Genomic DNA, 16,499 nt, shown 5'->3' with positions numbered 1-16,499 from the left:
AACTGACAGTGCTACATCTGTATAGTGAGAGAGAGACCAGAACTGAAACTGACAGTGCTGCATGTGCAGAGAGAGAGAGAGACAAGAACTAAAACTGACAGTGCTGTATCTGTATAGAGAGACAGAGACCAGAACTAAAACTGACAGTGCTGTATCTGTATAGAGAGACAGAGACCAGAACTAAAACTGACAGTGCTGCATCTGTATAGAGAGAGATAGAGACCAGAACTAAAACTGACAGTCCTGCATCTGTATAGAGAGACAGAGACCAGAACTAAAACTGACAATGCTGCATCTGTAGAGAGAGAGAGAGAGACCTGAACTAAAACTGACACTGCTGCAACTGTACAGAGAGACAGAGACCAGAACTAAAACTGACAGTGCTGCATCTGTATAGAGAGATAGAGACCAGAACTAAAACTGACACTGCTGCATCTGTATAGAGAGATAGAGACCAGAACTAAAACTGACAGTGCTGCATCTGTCTAGAGAGATAGAGACCAGAACTAAAACTGACACTGCTGCATCTGTACAGAGAGACAGAGACCAGAACTAAAACTGACAGTGCTGCATCTGTATACAGAGATAAAGACCAGAACTAAAACTGACAGTGCTGCATCTGTAGAGAGAGAGAGAGATCAGAACTAAAACTGACAGTGCTGCATCTGTAGAGAGAGACAGAGACCAGAACTAAAACTGACAGTGCTGCATCTGTATAGAGAGATAGAGACCAGAACTAAAACTGACAGTGCTGCATCTGTCTAGAGAGATAGAGACCAGAACTAAAACTGACACTGCTGCATCTGTACAGAGAGACAGAGACCAGAACTAAAACTGACAGTGCTGCATCTGTATACAGAGATAGAGACCAGAACTAAAACTGACAGTACTGCATCTGTATAGAGAGACAGAGACCAGAATTAAAACTGACAGTGCTGCATCTGCAGAGAGAGAGAGAGACCAGAACTAAAACTGACAATGCTGCATCTGCAGAGAGAGAGAGAGAGACCAGAACTAAAACTGACAGTGCTGCATATGTAGAGAGAGACAGAGACCAGAACTAAAACGGAAAGTGCTGCATCTGTTTAGAGAGACAGAGACCAGAACTAAAACTGACAGTGCTGCAGCTGTATAGAGAGACAGAGAACAGAACTAAAACTGACAGTGCTGCATCTGTTTCGAGAGACAGAGACCAGATCTAAAACTGACAGTGTTGCATCTCTGTAAAGAGACAGATACCAGAACTAAAACGGACAATGCTGCATCTCGAGAAAGACAGAGACCAGAACTAAAACTGACAATGCTGTATCTGTATAGAGAGAGAGAGAGAGACCAGTACTAAAACTGACCGTGCTGCAGCTGCACAGAGAGAGAGAGAGACCAGTACAAAAACTGACAGTGCTGCATCTGCAAAGAGAGACAGAGACCAGAACTAAAACTGACAATGCTGCATCTGTATAGAGAGACCAGAACTAAAACTGACAGTGCTGTATCTGAATAGAGAGAGAGAGAGAGACCAGAATTAAAACTGACAGTGCTGCATCTGTGCAGAGAGAGAGAGAGAGAGACCAGAACTAAAACTGACAGTGCTGCATCTGTATAGAGAGAGAGAGAGACCAGAACTAAAACTGACAGTGCTGCATCTGTATAGTGAGAGAGAGACAAGAACAAAAACTGACAGTGCTGCAGCTGTATAGAGAGACAGAGACCAGAACTGAAACTGACAATGCTGCATCTGTAGAGAGAGAGAGAGACCAGAACTAAAACTGACAGTGCTGTAGCTGTATAGAGAGACAGAGACCAGAACTAAAACTGACAGTGCTGCAGCTGTATCGAGAGACAGAGACCAGAACTAAAACTGACAGTGCTGTATCTGTATAGAGAGACAGAGACCAGAACTAAAACTGACAGTGCTGCATCTGTATAGTGAGAGAGAGACCAGAACTAAAACTGACAGTGCTGCATGTGTAGAGAGAGAGAGAGACCAGAACTAAAACTGACATTGCTGTAACTGTATAGAGAGACAGAGACCAGAACTAAAACTGACAGTGCTGCAGCTGTATAGAGAGACAGAGAACAGAACTAAAACTGACAGTGCTGCATCTGTTTCGAGAGACAGAGACCAGATCTAAAACTGACAGTGTTGCATCTCTGTAAAGAGACAGATACCAGAACTAAAACTGACAATGCTGCATCTCGAGAAAGACAGAGACCAGAACTAAAACTGACAATGCTGTATCTGTATAGAGAGAGAGAGAGAGACCAGTACTAAAACTGACCGTGCTGCAACTGCACAGAGAGAGAGAGAGACCAGTACAAAAACTGACATGCTGCATCTGCAAAGAGAGACAGAGACCAGAACTAAAACTGACAATGCTGCATCTGTATAGAGAGACCAGAACTAAAACTGACAGTGCTGTATCTGTATAGAGAGAGTGAGAGAGACCAGAATTAAAACTGACAGTGCTGCATCTGTACAGAGAGAGAGAGAGAGAGAGCAGAACTAAAACTGACAGTGCTGCATCTGTATAGTGAGAGAGAGACCAGAACTAAAACTGACACTGCTGCAGCTGTATAGAGAGAGAGAGAGACCAGAACTAAAACTGACAGTGCTGCATCTGTATAGTGAGAGAGAGACCAGAACTAAAACTGACAGTGCTGCAGCTGTATCGAGAGACAGAGACCAGAACTAAAACTGACAGTGCTGTAACTGTATAGAGAGACAGAGACCAGAACTATAACTGACAGTGCTGCATGTGTAGAGAGAGAGAGAGACCAGAACTAAAACTGACAGTGCTGTATCTGTATAGAGAGACAGAGACCAGAACTAAAACTGACAGTGCTGCAACTGTCTAGAGAGAGATAAAGACCAGAACTAAAACTGACAGTCCTGCATCTGGAGAGAGACAGAGACCAGAACTAAAACTGACAATGCTGCATCTGTAGAGAGAGAGAGAGAGACCTGAACTAAAACTGACACTGCTGCATCTGTACAGAGAGACAGAGACCAGAACTAAAACTGACAGTGCTGCATCTGTATAGAGAGATAGAGACCAGAACTAAGACTGACACTGCTGCATCTGTATAGAGAGATAGAGACCAGAACTAAAACTGACAGTGCTGCATCTGTCTAGAGAGATGGAGACCAGAACTAAAACTGACACTGCTGCATCTGTACAGAGAGACAGAGACCAGAACTAAAACTGACAGTGCTGCATCTGTAGACAGAGATAGAGACCAGAACTAAAACTGACAGTGCTGCATCTGCATAGAGAGATAGAGACCAGAACTAAAACTGACACTGCTGCATCTGTACAGAGAGACAGAGACCAGAACTAAAACTGACAGTGCTGCATCTGTATACAGAGATAGAGACCAGAACTAAAACTGACACTGCTGCATCTGTACAGAGAGACAGAGACCAGAACTAAAACTGACAGTGCTGCATCTGTTGAGAGAGATAGAGACCAGAACTAAAACTGACAGTGCTGCATCTGTATAGAGAGACAGAGAACAGAACTAAAACTGACAGTGCTGCATCTGTATAGAGAGACAGAGACCAGAACTAAAACTGACAGTGCTGCATCTGTAGAGAGAGACAGAGACCAGAACTAAAACTGACAGTGCTGCATCTGCAGAGAGAGAGAGAGACCAGAACTAAAACTGACAATGCTGCATCTGCAGAGAGAGAGAGAGAGACCAGAACTAAAACTGACAGTGCTGCATATGTAGAGAGAGACAGAGACCAGAACTAAAACGGAAAGTGCTGCATCTGTTTAGAGAGACAGAGACCAGAACTAAAACTGACAGTGCTGCAGCTGTATAGAGAGACAGAGACCAGATCTAAAACTGACAGTGTTGCATCTCTGTAAAGAGACAGATACCAGAACTAAAACTGACAGTGCTGCATCTCGAGAAAGACAGAGACCAGAACTAAAACTGACAATGCTGTATCTGTATAGAGAGAGAGAGAGAGACCAGTACTAAAACTGACGGTGCTGCATCTGCACAGAGAGTGAGAGAGACCAGTACAAAAACTGACATGCTGCATCTGCAAAGAGGGACAGAGACCAGAACTAAAACTGACAATGCTGCATCTGTATAGAGAGACCAGAACTAAAACTGACAGTGCTGCATCTGGACAGAGAGAGAGAGAGAGAGACCAGAACTAAAACTGACAGTGCTGCAACTGTATAGAGAGAGAGACCAGGACAAAAACTGACAGTGCTGCAGCTGTATAGAGAGACAGAGACCCGAACTAAAACTGACACTGCTGCATCTGTATAGAGAGATAGAGACCAGAACTAAAACTGACAGTGCTGCATCTGTCTAGAGAGATAGAGACCAGAACTAAAACTGACACTGCTGCATCTGTACAGAGAGACAGAGACCAGAACTAAAACTGACAGTGCTGCATCTGTGTACAGAGATAGAGACCAGAACTAAAACTGACAGTGCTGCATCTGCATAGAGAGATAGAGACCAGAACTAAAACTGACACTGCTGCATCTGACAGAGAGACAGAGACCAGAACTAAAACTGACAGTGCTGCATCTGTATACAGAGATAGAGACCAGAAATAAAACTGACACTGCTGCATCTGCACAGAGAGACAGAGACCAGAACTAAAACTGACAGTGCTGAATCTGTTGAGAGAGATAGAGACCAGAACTAAAACTGACAGTGCTGCATCTGTATAGAGAGACAGAGAACAGAACTAAAACTGACAGTGCTGCATCTGTATAGAGAGACAGAGACCAGAACTAAAACTGACAGTGCTGCATCTGTAGAGAGAGAGAGAGAGATCAGAACTAAAACTGACAGTGCTGCATCTGTAGAGAGAGACAGAGACCAGAACTAAAACTGACATTGCTGCATCTGCAGAGAGAGAGAGAGACCAGAACTAAAACTGACAATGCTGCATCTGCAGAGAGAGAGAGAGAGACCAGAACTAAAACTGACAGTGCTGCATATGTAGAGAGAGACAGAGACCAGAACTAAAACGGAAAGTGCTGCATCTGTTTCGAGAGACAGAGACCAGAACTAAAACTGACAGTGCTGCAGCTGTATAGAGAGACAGAGAACAGAACTAAAACTGACAGTGCTGCAGCTGTATAGAGAGACAGAGACCAGATCTAAAACTGACAGTGTTGCATCTCTGTAAAGAGACAGATACCAGAACTAAAACTGACAATGCTGCATCTCGAGAAAGACAGAGACCAGAACTAAAACTGACAATGCTGTATCTGTATAGAGAGAGAGAGAGAGACCAGTACTAAAACTGACCGTGCTGCATCTGCACAGAGAGAGAGAGAGACCAGTACAAAAACTGACAGTGCTGCATCTGCAAAGAGGGACAGAGACCAGAACTAATACTGACAGTGCTGCATCGGTATAGAGAGACCAGAACTAAAACTGACAGTGCTGTATCTGTATAGAGAGAGAGAGAGAGACCAGAATTAAAACTGACAGTGCTGTATCTGTCTCGAGAGAGAGAGAGAGACCAGAATTAAAACTGACAGTGCTGCATCTGGACAGAGAGAGAGAGAGAGAGACCAGAACTAAAACTGACAGTGCTGCATCTGTATAGAGAGAGAGAGAGACCAGGACAAAAACTGATAGTGCTGCAGCTGTATAGAGAGACAGAGACCAGAACTAAAACTGACAATGCTGCATCTGTAGAGAGAGAGAGAGACCAGAACTAAAACTGACAGTGCTGTAACTGCATAGAGAGACAGAGACCAGAACTAAAACTGACAGTGCTGCAGCTGTATCGAGAGACAGAGACCAGAACTAAAACTGACAGTGCTGTAGCTGTATAGAGAGACAGAGACCAGAACTAAAACTGACAGTGCTGCATCTGTATAGTGAGAGAGAGACCAGAACTAAAACTGACAGTGCTGCATGTGTAGAGAGAGAGAGAGACCAGAACTAAAACTGACAGTGCTGTATCTGTATAGAGAGACAGAGACTGAACTAAAACTGACTGTGCTGTAGCTGGATAGAGAGAAAGAGACCAGAACTAAAACTGACAGTGCTACATCTGTATAGTGAGAGAGAGACCAGAACTAAAACTGACAGTGCTGCATCTGTATAGAGACACAGAGACCAGAACTAAAACTGACAGTGCTGCATCTGTAGAGAGAGAGAGAGATCAGAACTAAAACTGACAGTGCTGCATCTGTTTAGAGAGACAGAGACCAGAACTAAAACTGACTGTGCTGTAGCTGGATAGAGAGCCAGAGACCAGAACTAAAACTGACAGTGCTACATCTGTATAGTGAGAGAGAGACCAGAACTAAAACGGACAGTGCTGCATGTGCAGAGAGAGAGAGAGACCAGAACTAAAACTGACAGTGTTGCTACTGGACAGAGATAGAGAGAGAGAGACCAGAACTAAAACTGACAGTGCTGCAGCTGTATAGAGAGAGAGAGACACCAGGACAAAAACTGACAGTGCTGCAGCTGTATAGAGAGACAGAGACCAGAACTAAAACTGACAATGCTGCATCTGTAGAGAGAGAGAGAGACCAGAACTAAAACTGACAGTGCTGTAACTGTATAGAGAGACAGAGACCAGAACTGAAACTGACAGTGCTGCAGCTGTATCGAGAGACAGAGACCAGAACTAAAACTGACAGTGCTGTACCTGTATAGAGAGACAGAGACCAGAACTAAAACTGACAGTGCTGCATCTGTATAGTGAGAGAGAGACCAGAACTAAAACTGACAGTGCTGCATGTGTAGAGAGAGAGAGAGACCAGAACTAAAACTGACAGTGCTGCAGCTGTATCGAGAGACAGAGACCAGAACTAAAACTGACAGTGCTGTATCTGTATAGCGAGACAGAGACCAGAACTAAAACTGACAGTGCTGCATCTGTATAGTGAGAGAGAGACCAGAACTAAAACTGACAGTGCTGTATCTGTATAGAGAGACAGAGACCAGAACTAAAACTGACTGTGCTGTAGCTGGATAGAGAGACAGAGACCAGAACTAAAACTGACAGTGCTACATCTGTATAGAGAGAGAGAGACAAGAACTAAAACTGACAGTGCTGCATCTGTATAGAGACACAGAGACCAGAACTAAAACTGACAGTGCTGCATCTGTAGAGAGAGAGAGTGATCAGAACTAAAACTGACAGTGCTGCATCTGTTTAGAGAGACAGAGACCAGAACTAAAACTGACTGTGCTGTAGCTGGATAGAGAGACAGAGACCAGAACTAAAACTGACAGTGCTACATCTGTATAGTGAGAGAGAGACCAGAACTAAAACTGACAGTGCTGTATCTGTATAGAGAGAGAGAGAGAGACCAGAATTAAAACTGACAGTGCTGCATCTGGACAGAGAGAGAGAGAGAGAGACCAGAACTAAAACTGACAGTGCTGCATCTGTATAGAGAGAGAGAGAGACCAGGACAAAAACTGACAGTGCTGCAGCTGTATAGAGAGACAGAGACCAGAATTAAAACTGACAATGCTGCATCTGTAGAGAGAGAGAGAGACCAGAACTAAAACTGACAGTGCTGTATCTGTATAGAGAGACAGAGACCAGAACTGAAACTGACAGTGCTGCAGCTGTATCGAGAGACAGAGACCAGAACTAAAACTGACAGTGATGCATCTGTATAGAGAGACAGAGACCAGAACTAAAACTGACAGTGCTGCATCTGTATAGTGAGAGAGAGACCAGAACTAAAACTGACAGTGCTGCATGTGTAGAGAGAGATGGAGACCAGAACTAAAACTGACAGTGCTGTATCTGTATTGAGAGACAGAGACCAGAACTAAAACTGACTGTGCTGTAGCTGGATAGAGAGACAGAGACCAGAACTAAAACTGACAGTGCTACATCTGTATAGTGAGAGAGAGACCAGAACTAAAACTGACAGTGCTGCATGTGCAGAGAGAGAGAGAGACAAGAACTAAAACTGACAGTGCTGCATCTGTATAGAGACACAGAGACCAGAACTAAAACTGACAGTGCTGCATCTGTATACAGAGATAGAGACCAGAACTAAAACTAACAGTGCTGCATCTGTAGAGAGAGACAGAGACCAGAACTAAAACTGACAGTGCTGCATCTGCAGAGAGAGAGAGAGACCAGAACTAAAACTGACAGTGCTGTATCTGTATAGAGAGACAGAGACCAGAACTAAAACTGACTGTGCTGTAGCTGGATAGAGAGACAGAGACCTGAACTAAAACTGACAGTGCTACATCTGTATAGTGAGAGAGAGACCAGAACTAAAACTGACAGTGCTGCATGTGCAGAGAGAGAGAGAAAGAACTAAAACTGACAGTGCTGCATTGTATAGAGACACAGAGACCAGAACCAAAACTGACAGTGCTGCATCTGTAGAGAGAGAGAGAGATCAGAACTAAAACTGACAGTGCTGCATCTGTAGAGAGAGACAGAGACCAGAACTAAAACTGACAGTGCTGCATCTGCAGAGAGAGAGAGAGACCAGAACTAAAACTGACAATGCTGCATCTGCAGAGAGAGAGAGAGAGACCAGAACTAAAACTGACAGTGCTGCATATGTAGAGAGAGACAGAGGCCAGAACTAAAACGGAAAGTGCTGCATCTGTTTTGAGAGACAGAGACCAGAACAAAAACTGACAGTGCTGCATCTGTATAGAGAGAAAGAGAACAGAAGTAAAACTGACAGTGCTGCAGCTGTATAGAGAGACAGAGACCAGATCTAAAACTGAGAGTGCTGTATCTGTATAGAGAGACAGAGACCAGATCTAAAACTGACAGTGTTGCATCTCTGTAAAGAGACAGATACCAGAACTAAAACTGACAATGCTGCATCTCGAGAAAGACAGAGACCAGAACTAAATCTGACAATGCTGTATCTGTATAGAGAGAGAGAGAGAGACCAGTACTAAAACTGAACGTGCTGCATCTGCACAGAGAGAGAGAGAGACCAGTACAAAAACTGACAGTGCTGCATCTGCAAAGAGAGACAGAGACCAGAACTAAAACTGACAATGCTGCATCTGTATAGAGAGACCAGAACTAAAACTGACTGTGCTGTATCTGTATAGAGAGAGAGAGAGAGACCAGAATTAAAACTGACAGTGCTGCATCTGCACAGAGAGAGAGAGAGAGAGACCAGAACTAAAACTGACAGTGCTGCATCTGTATAGAGAGAGAGAGAGACCAGAACTAAAACTGACAGTGCTGCATCTGTATAGTGAGAGAGAGACAAGAACAAAAACTGACAGTGCTGCAGCTGTATAGAGAGACAGAGACCAGAACTAAAACTGACAATGCTGCATCTGTAGAGAGAGAGAGAGACCAGAACTAAAACTGACAGTACTGTATCTGCATAGAGAGACAGAGACCAGAACTAAAACTGACAGTGCTGCAGCTGTATCGAGAGACAGAGACCAGAACTAAAACTGACATTGCTGTATCTGTATAGAGAGACAGAGACCAGAACTAAAACTGACAGTGCTGCATCTGTATAGTGAGAGAGAGACCAGAACTAAAACTGACAGTGCTGCATGTGTAGAGAGAGAGAGAGACCAGAACTAAAACTGACAGTGCTGTTTCTGTATAGAGAGACAGAGACCAGAACTAAAACTGACAGTGCTGTATCTGTATAGAGAGACAGAGATCAGAACTAAAACTGACAGTGCTGCATCTGTACAGAGAGAGATAGAGACCAGAACTAAAACTGACAGTCCTGCATCTGGAGAGAGACAGAGACCAGAACTAAAACTGACAATGCTGCATCTGTAGAGAGAGAGAGAGAGACCTGAACTAAAACTGACACTGCTGCATCTGTACAGAGAGACAGAGACCAGAACTAAAACTGACAGTGCTGCATCTGTATAGAGAGATAGAGACCAGAACTAAAACTGACACTGCTGCATCTGTATAGAGAGATAGAGACCAGAACTAAAACTGACAGTGCTGCATCTGTCTAGAGAGATAGAGACCAGAACTAAAACTGACACTGCTGCATCTGTACAGAGAGACAGAGACCAGAACTAAAACTGACAGTGCTGCATCTGTATACAGAGATAGAGACCAGAACTAAAACTGACAGTGCTGCATCTGCATAGAGAGATAGAGACCAGAACTAAAACTGACACTGCTGCATCTGTACAGAGAGACAGAGACCAGAACTAAAACTGACAGTGCTGCATCTGTTGAGAGAGATAGAGACCAGAACTAAAACTGACACTGCTGCATCTGTACATAGAGACAGAGACCAGAACTAAAACTGACAGTGCTGCATCTGTTGAGAGAGATAGAGACCAGAACTAAAACTGGCAGTGCTGCATTTGTACAGAGAGACAGAGACCAGAACTAAAACTGACAGTGATGCATCTGTAGAGAGAGAGAGAGACCAGAACTAAAACTGACAGTGCTGTATCTGTATAGAGAGACAGAGACCAGAACTAAAACTGACTGTGCTGTAGCTGGATAGAGAGACAGAGACCTGAACTAAAACTGACAGTGCTACATCTGTATAGTGAGAGAGAGACCAGAACTAAAACTGACAGTGCTGCATGTGCAGAGAGAGAGAGAGACAAGAACTAAAACTGACAGTGCTGCATCTGTATAGAGACACAGAGACCAGAACCAAAACTGACAGTGCTGCATCTGTAGAGAGAGAGAGAGATCAGAACTAAAACTGACAGTGCTGCATCTGTAGAGAGAGACAGAGACCAGAACTAAAACTGACAGTGCTGCATCTGCAGAGAGAGAGAGAGACCAGAACTAAAACTGACAATGCTGCATCTGCAGAGAGAGAGAGAGAGACCAGAACTAAAACTGACAGTGCTGCATATGTAGAGAGAGACAGAGACCAGAACTAAAACGGACACTGCTGCATCTGTACATAGAGACAGAGACCAGAACTAAAACTGACAGTGCTGCATCTGTTGAGAGAGATAGAGACCAGAACTAAAACTGACAGTGCTGCATCTGTATAGAGAGACAGAGACCAGATCTAAAACTGACAGTGCTGTATCTGTATAGAGAGACAGAGACCAGATCTAAAACTGACAGTGTTGCATCTCTGTAAAGAGACAGATACCAGAACTAAAACTGTCAATGCTGCATCTCGAGAAAGACAGAGACCAGAACTAAAACTGACAATGCTGTATCTGTATAGAGAGAGAGAGAGAGACCAGTACTAAAACTGAACGTGCTGCATCTGCACAGAGAGAGAGAGAGACCAGTACAAAAACTGACAGTGCTGCATATGTAGAGAGAGACAGAGACCAGAACTAAAACTGACAATGCTGCATCTGTATAGAGAGACCAGAACTAAAACTGACAGTGCTGTATCTGTATAGAGAGAGAGAGAGAGACCAGAACTAAAACTGACAGTGCTGCATCTGTATAGTGAGAGAGAGACAAGAACAAAAACTGACAGTGCTGCAGCTGTATAGAGAGACAGAGACCAGAACTAAAACTGACAATGCTGCATCTGTAGAGAGAGAGAGAGACCAGAACTAAAACTGACAGTGCTGTATCTGCATAGAGAGACAGAGACCAGAACTAAAACTGACAGTGCTGCAGCTGTATCGAGAGACAGAGACCAGAACTAAAACTGACATTGCTGTATCTGTATAGAGAGACAGAGACCAGAACTAAAACTGACAGTGCTGCATCTGTATAGTGAGAGAGAGACCAGAACTAAAACTGACAGTGCTGCATGTGTAGAGAGAGAGAGAGACCAGAACTAAAACTGACAGTGCTGTTTCTGTATAGAGAGACAGAGACCAGAACTAAAACTGACAGTGCTGTAGCTGTATAGAGAGACAGAGACCAGAACTAAAACTGACAGTGCTGCATCTGTACAGAGAGAGATAGAGACCAGAACTAAAACTGACAGTCCTGCATCTGGAGAGAGACAGAGACCAGAACTAAAACTGACAATGCTGCATCTGTAGAGAGAGAGAGAGAGACCTGAACTAAAACTGACACTGCTGCATCTGTACAGAGAGACAGAGACCAGAACTAAAACTGACAGTGCTGCATCTGTATAGAGAGATAGAGACCAGAACTAAAACTGACACTGCTGCATCTGTATAGAGAGATAGAGACCAGAACTAAAACTGACAGTGCTGCATCTGTCTAGAGAGATAGAGACCAGAACTAAAACTGACACTGCTGCATCTGTACAGAGAGACAGAGACCAGAACTAAAACTGACAGTGCTGCATCTGTATACAGAGATAGAGACCAGAACTAAAACTGACAGTGCTGCATCTGCATAGAGAGATAGAGACCAGAACTAAAACTGACACTGCTGCATCTGTACAGAGAGACAGAGACCAGAACTAAAACTGACAGTGCTGCATCTGTATACAGAGATAGAGACCAGAACTAAAACTGACACTGCTGCATCTGTACATAGAGACAGAGACCAGAACTAAAACTGACAGTGCTGCATCTGTTGAGAGAGATAGAGACCAGAACTAAAACTGACAGTGCTGCACCTGTATAGAGAGACAGAGACCAGAACTAAAACTGACAGTGCTGCATCTGTATAGAGAGACAGAGACCAGAACTAAAACTGACAGTGATGCATCTGTAGAGAGAGAGAGAGACCAGAACTAAAACTGACAGTGCTGTATCTCTATAGAGAGACAGAGACCAGAACTAAAACTGACTGTGCTGTAGCTGGATAGAGAGACAGAGACCTGAACTAAAACTGACAGTGCTACATCTGTATAGTGAGAGAGAGACCAGAACTAAAACTGACAGTGCTGCATCTGTATAGAGACACAGAGACCAGAACCAAAACTGACAGTGCTGCATCTGTAGAGAGAGAGAGAGATCAGAACTAAAACTGACTGTGCTGCATCTGTAGAGAGAGACAGAGACCAGAACTAAAACTGACAGTGCTGCATCTGCAGAGAGAGAGAGAGACCAGAACTAAAACTGACAATGCTGCATCTGCAGAGAGAGAGAGAGAGACCAGAACTAAAACTGACAGTGCTGCATATGTAGAGAGAGACAGAGAACAGAACTAAAACGGAAAGTGCTGCATCTGTTTTGAGAGACAGAGACCAGAACAAAAACTGACACTGCTGCATCTATATAGAGAGACAGAGAACAGAAGTAAAACTGACAGTGCTGCATCTGTATAGAGAGACACAGACCAGATCTAAAACTGACAGTGCTGTATCTGTATAGAGAGACAGAGACCAGATCTAAAACTGACAGTGTTGCATCTCTGTAAAGAGACAGATACCAGAACTAAAACTGACAATGCTGCATCTCGAGAACGACAGAGACCAGAACTAAAACGGACAATGCTGTATCTGTGTAGAGAGAGAGAGAGAGACCAGTACTAAAACTGACCGTGCTGCATCTGCACAGAGAGAGAGAGACCAGTACAAAAACTGACAGTGCTGCATCTGCAAAGAGAGACAGAGACCAGAACTAAAACTGACAATGCTGCATCTGTATAGAGAGACCAGAACTAAAACTGACAGTGCTGTATCTGTATAGAGAGAGAGAGAGAGAGACCAGAATTAAAACTGACAGTGCTGCATCTGTACAGAGAGAGAGAGAGAGAGACCAGAACTAAAACTGACAGTGCTGCATCTGTATAGAGAGAGAGAGAGACCAGAACTAAAACTGACAGTGCTGCATCTGTATAGTGAGAGAGAGACAAGAACAAAAACTGACAGTGCTGCAGCTGTATAGAGAGACAGAGATCAGAACTAAAACTGACAATGCTGCATCTGTAGAGAGAGAGAGAGACCAGAACTAAAACTGACAGTGCTGTATCTGCATAGAGAGACAGAGACCAGAACTAAAACTGACAGTGCTGCAGCTGTATCGAGAGACAGAGACCAGAACTAAAACTGACACTGCTGTATCTGTATAGAGAGACAGAGACCAGAACTAAAACTGACAGTGCTGCATCTGTATAGTGAGAGAGAGACCAGAACTAAAACTGACAGTGCTGCATGTGTAGAGAGAGAGAGAGACCAGAACTAAAACTGACAGTGCTGTTTCTGTATAGAGAGACAGAGACCAGAACTAAAACTGACAGTGCTGTATCTGTATAGAGAGACAGAGACCAGAACTAAAACTGACAGTGCTGCATCTGTACAGAGAGAGATAGAGACCAGAACTAAAACTGACAGTCCTGCATCTGGAGAGAGACAGAGACCAGAACTAAAACTGACAATGCTGCATCTGTAGAGAGAGAGAGAGAGACCTGAACTAAAACTGACACTGCTGCATCTGTACAGAGAGACAGAGACCAGAACTAAAACTGACAGTGCTGCATCTGTATAGAGAGATAGAGACCAGAACTAAAACTGACACTGCTGCATCTGTATAGAGAGATAGAGACCAGAACTAAAACTGACAGTGCTGCATCTGTCTAGAGAGATAGAGACCAGAACTAAAACTGACACTGCTGCATCTGTACAGAGAGACAGAGACCAGAACTAAAACTGACAGTGCTGCATCTGTATACAGAGATAGAGACCAGAACTAAAACTGACAGTGCTGCATCTGCATAGAGAGATAGAGACCAGAACTAAAACTGACACTGCTGCATCTGTACAGAGAGACAGAGACCAGAACTAAAACTGACAGTGCTGCATCTGTATACAGAGATAGAGACCAGAACTAAAACTGACACTGCTGCATCTGTACAGAGAGACAGAGACCAGAACTAAAACTGACAGTGCTGCATCTGTTGAGAGAGATAGAGACCAGAACTAAAACTGACAGTGCTGCACCTGTATAGAGAGACAGAGACCAGAACTAAAACTGACAGTGCTGCATCTGTATAGAGAGACAGAGACCAGAACTAAAACTGACAGTGATGCATCTGTAGAGAGAGAGCGAGATCAGAACTAAAACTGACAGTGCTGCATCTGTAGAGAGAGACAGAGACCAGAACTAAAACTGACAGTGCTGCATCTGCAGAGAGAGAGAGAGACCAGAACTAAAACTGACAATGCTGCATCTGCAGAGAGAGAGAGAGAGACCAGAACTAAAACTGACAGTGCTGCATATGTAGAGAGAGACAGAGACCAGAACTAAAACGGAAAGTGCTGCATCTGTTTAGAGAGACAGAGACCAGAACTAAAACTGACTGTGCTGTAGCTGGATAGAGAGACAGAGACCAGAACTGAAACTGACAGTGCTACATCTGTATAGTGAGAGAGAGACCAGAACTAAAACTAACAGTGCTGCAGCTGTATAGAGAGAGAGAGAGAGAGACCAGAATTAAAACTGACAGTGCTGCATCTGGACAGAGAGAGAGAGAGAGAGACCAGAACTAAAACTGACAGTGCTGCATCTGTATAGAGAGAGAGAGAGACCAGGACAAAAACTGACAGTGCTGCAGCTGTATAGAGAGACTGACACCAGAACTAAAACTGACAATGCTGCATCTGTAGAGAGAGAGAGAGACCAGAACTAAAACTGACAGTGCTGTATCTGCATAGAGAGACAGAGACCAGAACTAAAACTGACAGTGCTGCAGCTGTATCGAGAGACAGAGACCAGAACTAAAACTGACACTGCTGTATCTGTATAGAGAGACAGAGACCAGAACTAAAACTGACAGTGCTGCATCTGTATAGTGAGAGAGAGACCAGAACTAAAACTGACAGTGCTGCATGTGTAGAGAGAGAGAGAGACCAGAACTAAAACTGACAGTGCTGTTTCTGTATAGAGAGACAGAGACCAGAACTAAAACTGACAGTGCTGTATCTGTATAGAGAGACAGAGACCAGAACTAAAACTGACAGTGCTGCATCTGTACAGAGAGAGATAGAGACCAGAACTAAAACTGACAGTCCTGCATCTGGAGAGAGACAGAGACCAGAACTAAAACTGACAATGCTGCATCTGTAGAGAGAGAGAGAGAGACCTGAACTAAAACTGACACTGCTGCATCTGTACAGAGAGACAGAGACCAGAACTAAAACTGACAGTGCTGCATCTGTATAGAGAGATAGAGACCAGAACTAAAACTGACACTGCTGCATCTGTATAGAGAGATAGAGACCAGAACTAAAACTGACAGTGCTGCATCTGTCTAGAGAGATAGAGACCAGAACTAAAACTGACACTGCTGCATCTGTACAGAGAGACAGAGACCAGAACTAAAACTGACAGTGCTGCATCTGTATACAGAGATAGAGACCAGAACTAAAACTGACAGTGCTGCATCTGCATAGAGAGATAGAGACCAGAACTAAAACTGACACTGCTGCATCTGTACAGAGAGACAGAGACCAGAACTAAAACTGACAGTGCTGCATCTGTATACAGAGATAGAGACCAGAACTAAAACTGACACTGCTGCATCTGTACAGAGAGACAGAGACCAGAACTAAAACTGACAGTGCTGCATCTGTTGAGAGAGATAGAGACCAGAACTAAAACTGACAGTGCTGCACCTGTATAGAGAGACAGAGACCAGAACTAAAACTGACAGTGCTGCATCTGTATAGAGAGACAGAGACCAGAACTAAAACTGACAG

The 16,499-nt window shown here is 43.9% G+C and overlaps 1 protein-coding gene across 1 annotated transcript in view; it reads left to right on the top strand.

The window, feature by feature from the left end:
* The window catches only part of LOC137359013 (interferon-induced very large GTPase 1-like), a 371,428-nt gene that overhangs the window by 16,094 nt on the left and 338,835 nt on the right, over window positions 1-16,499 (top strand). The window lies entirely within an intron of this gene.

The sequence above is a fragment of the Heterodontus francisci genome, unplaced genomic scaffold (assembly GCF_036365525.1).
Source record: "Heterodontus francisci isolate sHetFra1 unplaced genomic scaffold, sHetFra1.hap1 HAP1_SCAFFOLD_615, whole genome shotgun sequence".
NCBI lineage: Eukaryota > Metazoa > Chordata > Chondrichthyes > Heterodontiformes > Heterodontidae > Heterodontus > Heterodontus francisci.
This window is presented reverse-complemented; position numbering and strand designations above follow the sequence as displayed.